Consider the following 15,892-nt stretch of genomic DNA (forward strand, 5'->3'; position numbering starts at 1 on the left):
AGAAGTTACCCAGTTTTCCTCTCTGCTTTAGTTGCCCATGTGTGAAATGGGGAGAAACTATTACTTCTCTCACAGGGCGGCTGTTAAGATTAAATGCCGTAATCCCCATAAATGCTTATCACGGTACCTGACACATAGTAAGTGCCGAATGTCTATTGTTATTATTAATAGTAGCAGCAGGAGTATCAATATTAATAGAAGCAGTGGAAGTAGTGGGGGCAGTAGGAGCAACATCTGCAGTGTCTAGTTAAGTACCTGGCACAGAGTTGCTCAAAGGGAAAGATGGTAAGAGAATATTGAAGGGAAGTGTCTACTAAAATGTTAACATGCTTTGTTCATTCTAGGTGTGCTGTTAAGGATATTTTCATTCATTCTTTTAGCACGTACGTAGGAGAGCTGACAGGTTAGCCTGGGAGAATGAAACCCAGAAAACATAACTAGACAGCACTGCAGAAATGGTGACCTGGGACAAGAGGTGAGGCCAAGGACCACAGCTGCTCAGAGAAAGGAGGACATACTTGCAGGTGGGTTTTAGCTACAGGGATTGGGAGGAAGGTGACACATGACCCGGATTTTAGAGGGTGCATGAAGGAGCGTTTTGGTCCATTTGTTGGCAGTCCAGGCACGATTTCTATGGGGAGAGGTCTGCAGATGGTGGGCCTTTGGCCTGGAGCTGGGCAGAGAGTCAGGGCAAAGGATAACCAACTTCTGAGGTCTTTTCTCAAAGGTGCAAGGTAAAGCTATGGGCTTACACGGGACTGACAAGGATGGGCAAATAGAAAGAGAAGAGGCCGTGGATACATTCTTGGGCAACAATCTCATTTAGTGTGTTCGAGAATTAGGAAAAAGAACCTTGAGGATACAGAGCATGGAAATAAAAGGAGGGTGTTTCAGAGGCAGGGAGCCATCCACGTAATAAGTGTAGGGAGATCCAGATAAACTTGAAGACTGAGAAAAGCACCAGAAAGTCACTGGTGAACTTCAAGAGAGGACATTCAAGCTGGCGCTGAGGTCCAGAAGCCAGCTGTTATGGGGTTCAGGTGGCAAGGAGTGACGGCAGCTCTGGCAAGGGGACAGCTAGACAGTGAAGAAACCAACTCAAGAGAAAAGAAGGAGCGAGTCGTTTTTTCATTTTTTTAAGAATGGAAAAACTTATGTTGGTTAAACAGGGAAAGAATGAACTTATTACTATTAATCGGACTATTCAGATTACTCATATATCTCATTCTCTAGCCACTTTGGCTAAATGGGGTAGATAATCTTGCTTTTTGTTGTAAAGCTTAGAGATGGAGCTGATGCTTTCCTCCTCGAGAGAGCCTCAACTTATGGGAAGAAGTTCCATGTCCCTAAGATGAGGATCTGCAGGCCTCATGACCAGGAAACATGTATACGTTTCTTGCCCTGATTTATGAAGCCATGTGTCAGTGCACTAGAGATACGCCACCTGTGTCATGCTGCTAAGGAAGAAACTCACAAGCTTGGTTTTCCCTGGACTAGCTTGTCCGAGGGATGCACAGTCTTGCTGGGGAGAGTCCACAGTGTATGTAGGACACCAGGTGCTGGGTCCCCACCCCTGTGATGGGCCACACTGCTCTCCTGCCACTTGGGTTGCGGGTTGAGAAGGGATGTGAAGTAGTGGGAATCCTGCTCTGTGACAAAGCGAATGAGGAAGCTGCAAGCCTCCTGACAGATTCCTGCTTTAGGGAGCAAACGCCAGGTCTGCGCCTGGTGCAGTGCCTGACAAACACAGTAGGAGTCTAAAGAACAGCATTTGAAGGGATGAAGATCCGTCAGTCACACAGTGAGGAGGACGTCATTAGCATGTGATTTCTTCTGGTAACCTGGTAACTTTTCCCTTGAAGTGCTTTTGCGTCTGTTGTTCCATGTACTGTATTGTTTCAGCCCAAGACCTCTCCTGCCTTAAACACAAGTGAATCTGTTCTCCCTTCATTCTGTCCTTCTTGCTTAATGCCTGCCTTGTGTATGGTCGTGGTCGGTACCCACCTTTCTCAGTCCTTCTGAGTTCAGTACAGGGACACAGGGAGCAGTTCAGCTTGGAGAAGGGAGGAAAGAGAAGGCAAGAAAGACCGTCACAGGGAAGGAAGACAGGTCCTTGCTCTGCTTGGCTCTGGGTTAGAACTAGGGAGCTTCAGGGGGTTAGATGCCAAGCTCAGCCTAAAGGAAGACCTTCCTTCCCCAATTTGCAGTTGATTTTTAATAGGGAAATAATATTGCAATACAAAGCAGAAGACTACAGGAGTACAGAAATAAAATATATATCCTCTATACTTCCCCACTTATTCCACTCCCTATAGACTATTTCTTTGAAGTTTCTATTCATTCATTCAAAAAATACTTCCAGAGGGCCTACTGTGTGCTGCACTCTGTTCTAGTTGCTGGGGACTCAGGGATGAACAGAACAGTCTAAGACCCTTGTACTCACAGACAGACAATAAATAAGACAAATATACAATGTGACGAGTACTAGGAAGAAAAGTGAAGCAGGATGAGGGGCTAGAGAGCTCTGGGGGTCATCAGGGAAGGGCTTTCGCAGGCTGTCACTTTGTGCAGAAATTTGAGTGAAGTGAGGGTGTGAACTGGCTTGTGACTCTTTGTCTCTTCCACTCACTCCCTCTCTCTCAGTCTTTCCTTTTTTTCTCCCAGAAGCAGGACCATACATACTATTCTGCAGCCTGGCTTTCTCAAGTCATACTATGATGTAGACCTATTTCTATGATGGTGTGTACAAACCCACCTTCGTTCTTTTTAATGCTGCACACAGTTCCGTATTTACATGTGTATATGTACACACACATATATGTATATGTGTATATGCATATATTTTAAAAGTGGGCTTAAACTGTAGACACTGTTTTGTTGCCAGCCCAGATGCAGAGCAGAGCCCAGGAATCCCATATTGGGGATGACGACTACGTGATGCAGTGACATGACTTGAGAGGCAGGAAACCTGCTGGGCTATTTTTCATACTTCGTATAAAGTTTTATAAATGATAAATGACCTCCAGCCCTTCAGTCTGTTTTCCTTTTCTTCATTATCCCTATTTTATTCCTATTCTATTAGTCCTTCTACACTTCTGTTCTTCGCATCTGCTTTTTTCCCTGAGTCCCTTGGGGCACAGCAGAGAGGGGTGGTTCTCACTTAGGCTGTGCTGCGATTCAGGTGGCTGCACTCCAGGGTGTTTTTATTTTAAGGGGATGAAGACAGTACTTAAGGCACAGGGCAAATCTCAGGCTTAGTGTTGCCCTTGCTTGGGGAGGTTGTCTGGTGTGTGGGGTGGGGTGGGGGTGAACTCAGGCCCTGACTAGTCCTAACTAAGGCCCTGACACTGTCTCTAACTAAGGCCTGGAAGCTGTCCCTAATATAGGCCCTGATGCCGGCAATAACTAAAGTCCTGACACTATCCTGAGCTAATATCCTGACCCATCTCTAAACAAGGTCCTGACACTGTCCCTAAGAAAGCCCTGTTGCTGTCCCTAACAGGCCCTGAAGCTATCCCTGAGGCCCTGATGCTGTGCCTAACTCAGGCCCTGATAATGTCTTTAACTAAGACCCTGATGCTGATCCTAGCTAAGGCCCTGACATTGTCCCTAACTCAGGTCCTGATTCTGTCCCTAAGGCCCTGACATTGTCCCTAACTCAGGTCCTGACTTTGTCCCTAACTAAGACCCTGAAGCTGTCCCTAACACAGGCCCTGAGGCTATCCCTAACTCAGGCTCTGACTCTGTCCCTACCTCAAGCCCTGAGGCTGGTCCTAACTCAGGCCCTGATGCTCTCAATAACTAATCTTGACACTATCCCTAGCTCTTTCCCAGACTCTGTCCCTAGCTAATGTCATGACTCTGATCCTAACAAAAGCCCTGATGCTGTCCCTAACAAAGGCCCTGAAGCTACTCCTAACTCAGACCCTGCCACTGTCCATACCTAAGGCCCTAATGCTAGTCCTAATGCAAACCCTGATGTTAGGCCTAACTCAGGCTCTGATACTGGTCCTAACTAAGGCCCTGAAGCTGTCCCTAACATAGGCCTTAATGCCGTCAATAACTGAAGTCCTGACACTACCCTTAGGTAATGTCATGAGGCAACTCACCAAAGTCCCAACACTGTCCCTAAGTAAGCCCTGAGGCCATCGCTAACTCAGGCCCTGAGGCTGTCCCTAACTCAAGCACTGACCCTGTCCCTAATGGAGGCCCTGATACTGTGCCTAACTCAGGTCCTGGCAATGTCTTTAACTAAGACCCTGATGCTGATCCTAACTACGGTCCTGATGCTGGTCCTACGTCATGCCCTGACACTCTCCCTAACTAAGGCTCTGACGCTGTGCATAATATCTTGGTCTGTCCCTAATTCCCTGAGGCTTTCCATAACTAAAGACCTGACACTGTTTCTAACAGCCTGACTCTGTACCTGATACTGAATAAGCAGCCTCTCGGCACCAGTTTTGAATCGAATCTCAACAACAGTGTTTTGGAAGAAATAGGAAAGATTAGTTTTATCACTCTGCCAGCCAATAGAGGACATGGCAGGCTCGTGCCCTCAACAACTGTGTGTCCCAGTGCGGGGAGGATTGGTGAGGTGTTTTATAGCACTGGTTCAAGGGTGTGGTTGCTGATAAGGATCAGGGTGTATACAGGGCCTGCACTCCTTTAATCTGGCCTCAGACAGTCTCTTGATGAGCTTCTCTGGAATGAAGAATGCTAACATCTTCCATTTGTTGGGGGTTTTAGTTACTTAAGGAGCTCAAAAATATTGTTATGTGTATCCCTTGAGGCAGAACCAGGACCCTGCCTCAAGGCTGCACTGTTGTTTCTTGACTGTTCCTCCCTGTCTCTGCATCCCCTCCCTTCCCTGATTAGCAACTGTTCGAATCCACCCTTTGGAACTCAGGGAAGGTCCTGGAGTGTCTAGTCTATTCCCCACAAACAAGTTAGGAGGCACACAGAAAGGCTTCTGTGCCCAGGAGACCCACAGAGTCCCACTCAGTTTAACTCCTCCTCTTCTAGACACTCCCCAATCTTTAGGACAACAGGTTTTTGACAAAAAAAGGAATAATCATTTCAGATTGAGACATCAATCATAAACTTGGCACAGGAACTCGGTTTTAAGGGGACTCAGTTTTAATCCCCACTTCAGTTTTATCTTTCCCCACATCTTTCAGGCAACGGGGCAACGACTGCTCTGGCTGCTTCCTGCTGAAACTGGGGGCGGGGGCGGGCATCATCCTGCCTAAATCTGGGGGAATGGATACCAAATTACAAATATTTGAGTTCCAAGTCCTGGACCTGAGACTCGTATGATTAAGATCTCAATCCCTTGGTCTGCCATTTTGGTGCAACCAACCCAGTTACAATAGGAGGGGTAACAACTGAAACTTTAATAGTAAAAGTACATCCCATTCCCTTAGGAATTCAGGAGAATAAGTCTGAAACCCAGTCTGGAACTGGCACTTCGGAGAGACTTTGTAGCCAGTTGTCTAATTCTACCTAAGTAGGTCTTAACTTCTGATGTAGTATTAACATATCCATAACAGGAGCTATTGACCACTACACATATGTCTCATCTTTCTATTAGTATCTGATCTAACATCATTGTTTAAAATTTAATAGTTAAGAGAGGAGTCCTTGAAAACGTACAGTTGCAGCTACCAGCAGACATTGTTTTGAAAATGGCCAGTGGCATCCCAAGTCTGACATAGCTCAGAAATTCAAGTTCAACAATACAGGAATGTGGGGACTTCCCTGGCAGTCCGGTGGTTAAGACATCATCTTCCAATGCAGGGGGTGCTAGTTTGATCCCTGGGTGGGGAGCTAAGATCCCACATGCCTCGTGGCCTAAAAACCAAAACATGAAACAGAAACAATATTGTAACAAATTCAATAAAGACTTAAAAAATGGTCCACATCAAAAAAAAATCTTGAAAAAGAAAACAAAAAAACAATACAGGAATGCATCTAAAATCACATCTACAATGGTCACTTAGCTTTACCTTGGATGTCTGAAGCATAGTTACTCCTTTTTGACTGTCAAATGCATTCCCCTCCTCAATGCCAAAGCAGATGTACAATGCATGTCCGAAAGGCTACAAAATGGGCCTCTTTGGTCAGTAAAATTTAAGTTAAACCATGTATAAGCCAAAGTAACTTCCTCACACCTCAATACGTGAAGAGTTTTTTTCCCTTTTGATTACAAGTTTTTCAATAGAGAGCATTCATGATCAAAATATCAATCCCTCAATGCCAGAGTGATTCAGCTGTTTGGTCCAGGTGTAGATCATGTCCCTCAGCGCTAGGCCTCCTTTATATTTGCCTAGTTAATCCACATTGGGGGAATACTGATCAGGTATCATGAACATGCTCAGAGGTATGTTAATGAGAAAATGCTTTATATAGGCCATACATTTTATTATTCATACCCAATTGTCACACAAGCATTGTACATGTGCTTTTAGCAGTAGACCTAAAGCAAACAGTGATACATCATGAGTAATTACATTCTGATAATTTCACTAGGTAGTTTTCCTTTCCTCCTAAACATCAGGGCAAAAGTGAAGCCAACACAGTAACTTTCATAAATACAGACTTCAATACAGAGGTGTCATTTACCCAACTGCTCAAAGTCCTAAGTAGCTCCAGGGGAAGGACTTCCCTGTGTCTGGAAAACACAGATCAAAGCCAGTAACAAAAAAACAAAAACGTTATAACCATATTCACCAGTTCACCCAGTAACCAATCCTTTTGTTAACTTTTTATGAAGCCATCAGATTCTCCATTAAGATTTTTCATTTCTTACCCAGTTTGGCGTTATGATACGAAATTTATCAGAGACCTGTGTTTGCCAAAAGGTCCTCCACATAGATCTTCTTGAAGATGGAGCACTTTTCCAAAGTGTTAGAGCACAACAATAACTATCTATAAATCACATAAAGACTTAAAAGGTCACTGTTAAGCATTTGATCACAATGTAAATGACAAAAGAAACAATTACTGCTGTTACATGAAACATTTAAAAATAACTAGAATTATGACTGATAACATTTTACCAGGACATACTAGAGTTTTAGGAATTCCATGTAATGTAACATACTAATCAAACATTTCTCTCTGAGGTGGCTCAGGGGCCTTCTAAAGCACCTCAAAGTTAGCTGGAGATAAAAAGAACTGTTAGAATCGGCCAAACAACACTTATTCACTGAACCAAAGTAAGGAGATTTCAAACACAAATACAGATCACAGACACAGGCAGAGGAACTCACAAGCTGTTATTAAAAGCAGCGTTCCAAGAAAACTTTGGAGGGAGAAACCAAAGCCAGTCTTGCCCTAACCCACTTCCAACAAAATCCATTTACCCAACTAAATTTAATCCAATAGAAAATCCTGGTCATGCACAACTCTTTCCTCAGTTTTCCCTTTTCACAAATTTTCATCACCTTCTGTATCCATCTCATTTTGCCCCTTATTTTCTTCTGCATTCAGCAACTAACAGCTCTAGTAAAAAGTGACTTTCTTTTCTCTTTGTACTATCAGCCTGGTACCTAGCTGCTCACTTTCTTTATTATGTAGCTTCATAAATGCTTGAACATATGGAACTTCTTTTGCCTTTCTCTTCCTGTGACAAAAGAACTCTAGCTGAAGGATAGTATAGTCATTTAGGCTACCATTCAAAGACCACCTTTCCTCATTTTCAAGAATGTATCCATACATTGGCCAGACAAAATTACAATAGAATTCCATTATTTTCTTAGTCTTAGGTTTACAACTACAGGTTGAGCAGTCTGCCAGGATTTTGCCCATTGGCTCTCCGATGGAATTGAAGAAGAAGCACTTCCTATGTCTGAACCATAGAACACTCATACGCGGACTAAGAACAAAACAAAATCCTCACCACTAATGGAAGCCTCAAACCAAAGGAACCAGAAACCAAACAGAAACCAAAAACCAAACAGCACAAGACTCAAATCAGCTTCCAAGTCTCAACTTAGCCTGTGACCTCGGTCCAAGGGGTGCACCTTCCAAATGAGATTTCCTGGAATGAAAAGTCACCCAAATGGGAACCAAAGTTCCCCCCAATGTACAGGGCTAAAAGGACCTCAGAGTGCATGCCAGGGGAGTTACCACATGCTGGCTGAGGTATCGCAACATCCTAAATGCTACTTTTCTGGTTCCCCAAAATAATCCCTTGGAGTAGGACATTCAGGGCAGCCCAGGCAGGAGGAAGAGAAGAACATCCTCAAGGCAAAGATGGCCTTGGCAGTTGCTAGGGTGGTCCCTCTTCCACCATCTTCTCCTGCCCCAGAGTTCCAACTGCTGGGATGGCAGATGGGGTATGACTGGGGCTTGGCCTCTCCAGGCAAGGGTCCCAGGCAGTCTGGCCTCTAAAGGAATTCTCCAACCCTACACTCTCTCAAAAGAGGCTGGCATGGAGAAAATCAGAAGTGTCCAATCAAGTCAGGGGACCCACAGGGGCCTTCCCCAAGTCAGCCCCATATTGGGTACTAAACTTGATGCCGAAAACTCGACCTCTGTGCACCAGTGCACCAAATCGAATCTCAGAGACAGAGGTTTGGAGGAAGTAGAAAAGAATAGCTTTACTGCTTTGCCAGCCACAGGGGGACACAGAAAACTCGTGTCCTCAAAAACTGTGTGTCCCAATGCAGGAGGATCTGGTGAGGAGTTTTACAGCAATGGTTTAAGGACACAGTTGCTCCTAAGGTTTAGTGTGTGTACAGGGCCTTAACTCCCTTTAATCTGGCCTCAGATGGTCTCTTGATGAGCTTCTCTGGAATGAAGAATGCTAAAATCTTCTATTTTGTGGGGGTTTTAGTTTGGTAAGGAGCCCAAAGATACTCTTATGTACATCCCTTTAAGGCCCTGAGGCTGTCCTTAACAAAGGCCCTCAACTTATCTTTAACTGAGGCCCTGACACTAACTAAGGACTGAGGCTGTCTCTAACTAAGGCCCTGAGTCTGTCTTTAACTAATGGCCTCACTCTTTCCCTAACTAAGGCCCTGACACAGTCCCTGACACGGCCCCTAATAACATGAGCTGTCCCTCATTAATGCCCTGATGCGGCCCATAACTGATGTACTGAAGATGGCACTAAGGTCCTGACCATGTCACTAATGACCCCAAATGTCTCTTACTAAGGCCCTCAAGTTACCTCTGAGGCCCTAAAGATGTCCATAACTAAGTCCCTGACACTATCTCTAAGACACTCAAGTTATCTTTAACTGAGGCCATGACAATGTCCCTAACAAAGGACTTGATGCTGTCTCTAACTAAGGCCCTGAGTCTGTCTTTACCTAATGGCCTCACTCTTCCCCTAACTACGCCCTGACGCTGCCCCTAACCAAGGCCCTGACACTCTTCTTAACTAAGGGCTTGCCGCTGTCCCTACCTAAAACCCTGACACTGTCTGTAACTAAAGACCTGACTCCTTCCCTAACTAACACCCTAGTTTTGGCCCTAACTAATGCCCTGACACTGATTCTAATTATGGCCATGATGCTGGCTCTAAGGCCCTGAATATATCCCTAAGTAACAGCCTGACTTTTGACTAACTAAGGCTCTCACGTTATCTCTAACTTAGGCCCTGACGCTGTCCCTTATAGTTTAAGCTGTCACTAAATAATGCCCTGATCCTGTCCATAACTAAGGCCCTGAATATGTCCCTAAGTACATCTCTGACGATGTCCCTAACAGCCCGAACTGTCTCTTCAAGTTATCACTGAGGCTCTGACACTGGCTCTTACTAAGGCCTCACCCTGGGACTGTCCCAGGCTGCTGAGCAGTTTTCTCTTGTCTGCATCTCTAGACAGCTGCCTGCCATTGGCCACTCTAAGATTCTACGATGCAGTGGTCCCACGTGGGATGTGCCTGTGTAGGCTCACCTGCGGGAGGAGAGTCATGGCCACTCCACCTTCCAGGGGACTGCGGCTCAGGGTAGGAATCTCTCAGCCAGTGTCTGGACACAGGGTTCTGTGTCCTTGTTTGTTGTAAATCCCTTGGAGTTACCTCTAACATTTTTTAAATGGATATCGCCCCCTCAGCATATTTATAATATAAATTATTTACCACATTAAAATTCAGGAATGACATTATTAGAATGAGCAGGAGAACACTGGATGCCCCCCCAATGATCTATTACTTGGAGGATTTAAAATTCTAATGAGAAAACACTCACTCTCCTCACCCTCTTGGGCGTCAGCACAAGGCGGGAATCAGCTGCATCCTTTATTTATCCCTCTGATTTTCCAGAACCTTTCCTTCCAGGAGAAATCTCTGGGCTCTGCGGGAACTGTGAGTGGTGGTCATCAGGTAAATCTGAGACTGAAAAGCAAGAGGAAAAGAGACAGAGGAGGAGATGAGAATCGGTGACGGGGAGAAGCAGTGGCGTCCACGTTCAATCGCACGCTGAGAGTCTGGGTTAGTCTCCAGCGAATCTAAGGACCACCAGGGTCTGGCCCCACTGGCCTTGTCACCTGGTGTGGGGACTGGGGACAGCCAAACCCCCATGGCCACTCTCAGAGATACCAGGAAGGTGGGAGGGCACCCCTGAGAGCCAGATTGAAAATGGTCACGCTGTGGAATAATGAGATGCCCTTTCAGAAAAGTGAAGACTGTTCTCTTGGTTCTCAAAGACTTGCAAATACTCTGTGTCCTTCTGGAGGCATGCTGAAGCCTTCAGCCTTTGAGGGCAGTAATGGGAGTGCATCTGGGCTCAAAAGCATCCAGCACTCACTCCCTGAGGGTGCTGAGGATGACCCGTGTCCACCCCTCGGGTGCTGTGGGGCCTGAAATCCCCTGATCACCGAGGACGGGAGGGGCCGCACAGACACTCCACTGGACCACCGGGGGTCTGGCTGCTGGGCTCCAGTCCTTTATCAGATACATGGTTTGCAAACATCTTGGGCCATTTTGGATGGTGGATTATCTTATTCCTTGCTCCTTTTATACACAACTGTTTTTCATCTTGAGGAAGTCCAATTCATCTATTTTGTCTTTTGTTGCTTGTGCTTTTGGTAGCAAATCTAAGAAATCATGACCAAATTGAAGGTCATGAAGATTTACTATCATGTTTTCTTCTATGAGTTTTATAAATTTGGTTCTTACATCTAGGCCTTTTGTCCATTTTGTGTTGATTTTGTAATCGGGGTGGGGGAGGTAAGGGTCCAACTTTATTCTTCTGCATGTGGGTATCCAGTTGTTCTAGCACCTGTGCTAACTGTTTGGGAGAAAATACCTGCAAATGATGTGACCAAAAAGGGTGTAATTTCTAAAGTATACAAATAGCTGATACAACTCAAAAAAAAAATCAAAAAGTGGGCAGAAGGTCTAAATAGACACTTTTCCAAAGAAGACATACAGATGGCCAATAGGCACGTGAAAAGATGCTCCACATCGCTAATTATTAGAGAATGCAAATCAAAACTACAGTGAGTTATCACCTCATAGTGGTCAGAATGGCCATCATTAAAATGTCTACAAATAAATGCTGGAGGGGGTGTGGAGAAAAGGAAACCCTCCTACACTGTTGGTGGGGATGTAAACTGATGCAGCCGCTATGGAAAACAGTATGGAGGTTCCTCAAAAAACTAAAAATAGAATTACAATATGAACCAGCAATCCCACTCCTGGGCATATATCCAGACAAAACTATAATTCAAAGAGATACGTGCACCCTAGCGTTCACAGCAGCACTATTCACAATAGCCAAGACATGGAAGCAAGCTGAATGTCCCTCAAAAGATGAATGGCTATAGAAGATGTGGTACATATGTACAATGGAATATTACTCAGCCATAAAACAGAATGAAATAATGCCATTTGCAGCTACATGGATGGACCTAGAGATTATCACACTAAGTGAAGTAAGTCATAGAGAGAACGACAAATACCATATGATATCACTTATATGTGGAATCTAAAATGAGACCCAAATGAACCTATATACAAAACAAAAACAGACTCACAGATTTAAGAAAACAGACTTGTGGTTGCCAAGGGGAAGACAGGGGGGAGGGATGGATTGGGAATTTGGGATTAGTAGAAGCAAACTATTATATATAGGGTGGATAAACAACAAGGTCTTACTGTACAGCACAGGGAACTATATTCAGTACCCTGTAATAAACCATAATGGAAAAGAATATGAAAAACAGTATGTATATATGTATATGTGTGTGTGTGTGTATATATATCTGAATCACTTTGTTGTACAGCAGAAATTAACATGACTTTGTAGGTCAACTATTCTTCAATAAAATAAATTTTTTAAAAATCAGGTTGAGATTATACCATCAATTAATTTGAAGTCACTTTTATAAAGCAGGCCTTATTTCCCTTGTCCTTTCATCCTGGGACAAATGTATAACAGATAGAAACTAACCTGGATTACTCCAGGCTGAACTCATATCACACAGAACTTTAATTGTTGAACAAACCATTAATACCAGTTACACCATGGGATGTCCTGATTCAATATCAAGTTTGTAAACCTTGTATCAAGCCTGCAGAATCCACTAAATTTGGAAATTCAAACTGAAATGAAGCCAACTATCCCATGACTTCTCTAAAACTAGTTATACAACAATCGATTGGAAACCATATGCAATCAAATGAATGTGGACAGAAACAACTCTACCCTTCCTTTGTTTTCGTTTTAGATGAAGACGGTATTTAAGGTGATGTCTTGGGCCATTCCAAGGTGTTACTCAATTCCCTGGGTATCTCCCATGCACACAGGATGTACACGTGTTAGTTAACTTGTTTGTGCAACTACATGAAGGTAGTTAATACCACAAAACTGGATACGTAAAATGAATTAAACGCTAAAGTCATGTTTTGTATTTGTAATGACAATGAAAAAAAAGTGTAGTGCTGATATTTGTTACAAAAACGAACGTTAAAAACATCTTTAGTGAAAAAAGCCATACAGAAAAGGCCACCCAGGGCTTCCCTGGTGGCGCAGTGGTTGAGAGTCCGCCTGCCGATGCAGGGGACACGGGTTCGTGCCCCAGTCCGGGAGGATCCCACATGCCACGGAGCAGCTGGGCCTGTGAGCCATGGCCGCTGAGCCTGCGCATCCGGAGCCTGTGCGTATCACAAGGGGAAAAAAAAAAGAAAGAAAGAAAAGCCCACCCAGATCCCATACTCATCTTGTCTGCTTCAAATCCATCAAGGTTGTCCAAATGAGGGGAAAACTCAGTAATGGTTCCAGAAAAAGAAAACTGGATCAGGATGGAAAAAGACATTTTCATACAGTTGGGAGAGCAGATGAAAGTTAAAGTGGGCCTGTGTATTAAATTATAATGTGGACATCAGGATTTCCTCATTTAGGGATTATGTGCTGGTTCCTTGGGTAAAACACACTGAGCATTTTGTGTGAAGTGGCAAATGTGAGTACTTTTTGCCATTATTGAAACTTTTCTGTACATTTTAAGTTACTGGAAAGTAAATAACTTTTGTAAACAACCATATCAGTACCATGCCAGAAAATCAGATAAGACAGACATCAAACTTAGTTATAGAGGCCAAGACTTACCCAGACCACGTTCAACCAAAGTTGTGATACTTACTTCCCTTGTAGGAGTCCACATGGTATTAACAGGCACCGTGGGAAGAGTATGTTAGTTAGCTACCATGTCGTGGGTCCTGTGGATTACCTGGGGTGCAGTAGAAACAGTGAGATTTTAGTATTACAATTTTTCACATTACTTCAAAAAATATGTTAAAAAATAAATTCAGTAAAGTTGCAAAATATGGAATCAATATACACAAATCAGTTTTATTTCTGCACACTAATAATGAACCACCAGCAAAAAAAATCAAGAAAACAATCCCATTTACAATTCCATCAAAAAGAACAAACTATTTAGGAATAAATTTAACCAAGGACATGAAAGACCTATACTCAGAAAACTATAAAGCATTGATAAAGAAACTGAAGACACAATAGAAAACAATATTCCATGCTCATGCATCAGAAAAATGACTATTATTAAAATGTTTGGGGCTTCCCTGGTGGCGCAGTGGTTGAGAGTCCGCCTGCCGATGCAGGGGACACGGGTTCGTGCCCCGGTACGGGGGGATCCCACATGCCGTGGAGCGGCTGGGCCCGTGAGCCATGGCCGCTGAGCCTGCGCGTCCGGAGCCTGTGCTCTGCAACGGGAGAGGCCACAACAGTGAGAGGCCCGCGTACCACACACACAAAAAATCTTTGTTCTACCCAAAGCCATCAACAAACAGTGCCAGGAAAACTAGACACCAGTCTCCAAAGAATGACACTGGTCACCCACTGCACATAAAACTAACTAAAGTGCACAATATTCCACACTAAACCCTTTCTCTCCTGAGTGCCCTGAAGAGGCACCCCACCCACCCTGCAGTCAGCTGCACAGGAAGATTTTCCACACTTGCTCATTTTTTCCTCTTGTGGAGTCTCCTCACCGGTGGTTCCTGAGAAAACCCAGCTCCTGTTAGTGTGGACAATGCCTCATGGTCCAGAAACCTAAGCCCTGACAGGAGACAAAGCTCCTGTCTGCTTGTCACAGAGCAAAGCCTGTGGGCAGGGTGCACCTGTGCCCCCAAGGTCAGACAGGTGGGTTCGGCACCCCCTGTGGGACGTCAGAGAAGCGCCGGGAGTGCCGCACTCACAAACCCAGAGGCCTCATCCGGGAGGCAGTTCTGCTGTGTATACTAAGTTTGGAAATCCAAACTGAAATGGAGCCAAGTATCTCTCTGTATCTTCTCAAAAGAGGGTTAAGGAACAATTAATCAGAAACCATATGTAATGAAATGAATGTAGACACAAACTTCACAACTTAAACCAATTCACTCAAAATTGCCCATAGACAAATTTAAATTACCAAACTATAAAAATCCTAGAAAAAAAAGAAAATCTACATGACTTTGGGTCTGGTGACCTTACTCAGAAAACCAAAAGACAAACCACAAACTGCAAGAAACTATTTCCAAAACACGTATCCGATAAAGGATCTGTACTCAAATTATGCCAACAACACCATTAAAATTTGGTAAAGATTGAAACACACACCTGACCCAAGAAGATAAACAGGCAGTAAATAAGCATACAAGAATAAGCTCAAGATGCTGGTGGATGCATGTGCAACCAGCTTCAGAAGACAGTTTGGCAGTTTTCTCCAAATCTAAACATTCTCACCTTAGGATCCAAGAAGTGTGCCTCTTGTATTTAGACAACTGCTTTGAAAAACTGTGTTCAAACCAAAACTAGCATCAAGTAATGCACAGCAGCTCTATTATAATGGCTAAAAACTTAAAGATATCAGGATGTCCTTCTGTAGATGAATTCATAAGCAAATTAGGGCACATACATGTCAAGGGGAGCAGAATACATCACCCCAAAATATGCCCATTTGACAAAAGGATTATTTTGGACGGATTAATTTAAGAAACGGGGGCTTCCCTGGTGGCGCAGTGGTTGAGAGTCCGCCTACCAATGCAGGGGACATGGGTTCGTGCCCCCGTCTGGGAAGATCCCACATGCCGCGGAGCGGCTGGGCCCGTGGGCCATGGCCACTGAGCCTGCGCGTCCAGAGCCTGTGCTCTGCGACTGGAGGGGCCACAGCAGTGAGAGGCCCGCGTACCGCATAAAAAAAGAAAAGAAAAGAAAAGAAACAGACCCAGGAGAATCTTTCAAAACCAAGTAGAAAATGCCCTTTTATGAGGTAAATTTACAATTATTAAGGATATCTCCATTTGTAAGGGTATGTCCCTCTCTGGACCAGGAATTGAATGATGACTAAATATCAGGAAAAGCTTGTTGGGACTTCCCTGCTGGTCCAGTGGTTCAGACTCCATGCTCCCAATGCAGGGGACCAGGGTTCAATCCCTGGTC

At 44.2% G+C, this 15,892-nt stretch overlaps 1 long non-coding RNA gene across 1 annotated transcript in view; it reads right to left on the reverse strand.

Moving 5' to 3' along the window:
* Window positions 1–5,114: 5,114 nt before the first annotated feature.
* Window positions 5,115–15,892, reverse strand: part of LOC113606342 (uncharacterized) — a 28,866-nt gene continuing 18,088 nt past the window's right edge. Inside the window, exons 2-3 of the long non-coding RNA XR_003427499.1 lie at window positions 10,199–10,344; window positions 5,115–5,850 (exon numbers count right to left, since the gene is read on the reverse strand). This is a non-coding gene — a long non-coding RNA (uncharacterized LOC113606342). The remainder of the gene's footprint in view (window positions 5,851–10,198; window positions 10,345–15,892) is intronic.

Source organism: Aethalodelphis obliquidens, unplaced genomic scaffold, assembly GCF_003676395.1.
Source record: "Aethalodelphis obliquidens isolate GAN/ISIS:26980383/991018 unplaced genomic scaffold, ASM367639v1 scaffold44, whole genome shotgun sequence".
Classification (NCBI taxonomy): domain Eukaryota; kingdom Metazoa; phylum Chordata; class Mammalia; order Artiodactyla; family Delphinidae; genus Aethalodelphis; species Aethalodelphis obliquidens.